Below are 3,828 nucleotides of genomic sequence, written 5' to 3' on the forward strand. Positions count from 1 at the left end.
CAGTAAATTCTTATCGGTTGGGTTAAGTTATAAATCTACTCGTTATTCACGTAATCGAAATATCTAGTGGGCAGGCGGCTAACAGCCCGGAACCGGTCCTTGATAGAATTAGAATCTTTATATGTGTGCAGCTTTCACCCAAGGTCGTAGGCTTCCACCGGCTAAACCAAGTGAGGTTGGTGCTCTGTAAAGCGCATGCGCAAATCTGGCTTTTCGTAATCTGAAAAAACAGGAGATTCCACTTCGCCACTAATATTCTAATATACAATAGCAATTTTTTTTCACGTGTAGTATAGAAATTTGTAATAAGATACATAATGCGGTTATAATATAATATTGTACGATTATTTTCATAGAATTAAAATTAGTATTTATTTATTTTTTAGAGAATACGAGGGAAGCGGCGCTTCCAACGCTTCTAATGACGGCACGCCACTGGTAAATAGTAAATCGTGTTCGGATGAGCTTCGTGAATCGAAGATACGATACGTCATAATTTTGTCGTACTTAACGACGCGCAATAATACGATGTTATAACTAACGACATTCGTGAATACGTGCCTCAATGCAAAATATAAGACAATACTTCCATATACTATGTATTTTGTTAATAATAGTATAGAACTTTATTTAGTACTAAAGACGAGACACATTAATAAATGTCGTTACAATGTTTTCAAACAGTTATTGCAACTTTGTACTTGCTCCCTGTTCGATAATAAACAACACCCTAAATTTATAATAATCTCAATTACTTACATTTATATTTTCATACATAAATTGCGCACAAATCATTAATAGATGCATGTTATACATGCACTTGAGTAAAATTTTACATAAAATATTTGTAGGAAAATTTCGTTCCTAAGTATACTACACTAAAACAACATGGAGTGCTTATCTAATGAAGTATTGACTCCTGTATAAAGCTAAAAGAAACAGCCATTTTTCAAAGAGTAAAAAATTCTACTGTTTCTGATAAATATAATTATTATAACAAATTTTTAAAAAATGGGCAGTTGGTTTTAAAAAATGGGCAAAACAAGTTAAAGAAAACCAGACATTTACTGCTTTAATCAGTGCAGTTACAACAAAATTCTAAATACTTCAATACAACATGTAGAAGAAGTTTCTAGCATAAATAGTTTTCGTTTGAAAGTCCCATTATCAAAGTCAAACATGTTACTAAAAATTGTTTAGAACACAAAACATATCATTCGATGGAAAGTTTTTGGAACATAACAATCGAATGTGATCAGATTAAAATAATAAATTAGAATTTAATTAAATTTGAAATTATTCAAAACCAAATAAATTAATCTAAACTTCCATGTACATTTTTTCTTAATCTATGTTTGTCGTTTTCTTGGGTCCTCCTTCACTTATTTCCAGGTACCATTTTCGTGGTTTAGAAAAGAGTTCTGACTCATTAACCTTATTACCTTTTCTTCTAAAATATCAGCAGGTAACTTATTTGCTGATTTCTTGCAAAATATGAACAATATTTCATCGCACCGTCAGTGCTTTTCTCGACCAACGCCGTCCTCTTTCTTCCTCATTTTATAGCCTCTTTATATTCCTTAAGCAAACCTGTAAGGATGTCGGTGTGATACCTATTTGTGCTAATTGACTATTTTTTCCTCTCGCGTAGATACTGTGTAGAACCCTGCTTTTTTCATTGTTATGAACATCTACATCTTCCAAAAGGTTGCCATAATTTTCCAATCCTCTATATACAACTACAAATAAAAATATACTATATACAACTACAAATAAAATATGCTACAAGGCATATTTACTATGATATCATTTTACATCTCTATTGTCTTTTTACTTGAATGTTATAGTTTACGACATTTATACAACCCCTAAATCATTTTACATACACTTCATAATGTGTTTATAACTTATAATCATTTCTAAATTTATCCATTAAAACGTTTGTTTCATTATTGCCGTGAATTAAAATATATAAACAATGTTTAGTAAAATTTAATTGTGAAACTACCCAATAATTAAATATTGAAAATCCAGTTATAAATGAACTTAAGAGTGTGCACACTTTTCACAATTATGTAAAGAGGTAACCCAAATTTTCGTAATAATCGAATAATAACGAAATATGCAATGTATTTTCTGAATTTTTTTTTGCAAATCCTTGTGCGTTGTCGTCGAAATCACGTTCATCAGGAAACAGACTTATTTACTAAAAATTGCTCAGCTTTATATTTATTGCATTCCCTTTAGATTGTTTTATTTTAGTGTTTTTCCGCCCTATGACAGTAAGAAGAATTTCTTCATAACCAACGTAGGTGCGTCTAGGTCACCTGTGAAGTGAAAGACGAGGCCCGACATATCTGGAATAGAATATCCTCAGAAATATTCTAGTATTCGAATTCGGAACCCTCAGATGGTGGAAGACTTAACTAATCTAGCGGCTGCCATATTTGCTTTGTTTTAAAACGAGTAGAAATTACATATTCCTTTAAAATAAATTTCGATGGTAAATATCAGGGATCACAAAACTACTGAACGCGAGGTCAGTTCATCCAGCTCGCTGCCGCAAACAAACTACAATATAATTATTTGTATGGCAATATCATGTATTATAGATAAACTTACTATGTAAAAAATATTAAAATAAGTATAAGTAAAAATGACAAAATTACTTCAGTCTGATTTTTGCCTATGGCAGTAGCATAATTTTTAGGAAAATCAGTGAAATAAAAAATTCGGCGAGTATTTGCGAAATTAGATATCACAGCGCTATTTGGGTAATTACTACATGCAATGTAGTTTCTAAGAAAAGTGATTACAAGCTTGCTGCAGCGACCGTGTTTGCGTATTGATAAATAAATATGTTGGTTGTCTTTGTTTTTCGTGTATTCAGTGTACTGTATTGAACAGTGATTATGCAGCCCGCGCTCATCATTCTCTTAGCTATCCGGCCCTCAGAGAAAAAAGTTTAGTAACCCATGGTATATATCATTTTTGCTAAATGAAAAAAAATTTGCAGATATTTCTACAATTATATTTATATATTTACACACGTCATCAATATTCTGATAGGTTCCGAATATTGCTTTCGTTGGCAAAATGAAATGAAGTGCATTCTGTACGCTTTTTCGTCTTTCCTAATTCGATAAACGCATTCAAGATAGAATAGAGACTACTCAACATCTGAAAAGTAAAAACGACGAACTGTATTAGAAAGAAACAATTAAGAAAATACCTTAATGTAAATATATCATACTTTAATCGGAAAATTACGTTTGACTCGAAAAAATCCACCCACAGATATTCCAATCGGAGTTTTCCCGAATCTCTTCATGAAATTCAGCATCTGTTTACGAAACAATTTAGAAAATATCAAAATATATTTCTAATCTTCAGACGTATATAGGCTATATATAAAAATTTTACCTTCAGTTTGAATACAAGAGAAAATCTCGATGCAAAGAATCTATCGATGTTTATGAAGTTTCCATAAAGCTAAAATATAGATTAATCATTCGTCAAGACATATATAATAATTTATAATACAGATAATAACGAAGCTTTACCGTAGATGTCAATCTAGACAATCCAAAGGCAGTCATCATAAATTCACACATCATACATGGAATAATGATTACTGCACAAATTTTGAATTCCTTGGATAAATCGTAAAACACAACTACTGTAATAAGCATACTAAATCCATATAGATTATAACAATACATTATAGCAAACAGCATTTCGAATTTATTGTTAATGATCTGAATGTGTTCCATTAATTCTGTGTATTCTACAATCAAATTATTAATCGAATCCTTTACATTACTTTTT

Source organism: Centruroides sculpturatus, unplaced genomic scaffold, assembly GCF_000671375.1.
Source record: "Centruroides sculpturatus isolate CEXI.00-Female unplaced genomic scaffold, Cexi_2.0 scaffold488, whole genome shotgun sequence".
Taxonomy (NCBI): domain Eukaryota; kingdom Metazoa; phylum Arthropoda; class Arachnida; order Scorpiones; family Buthidae; genus Centruroides; species Centruroides sculpturatus.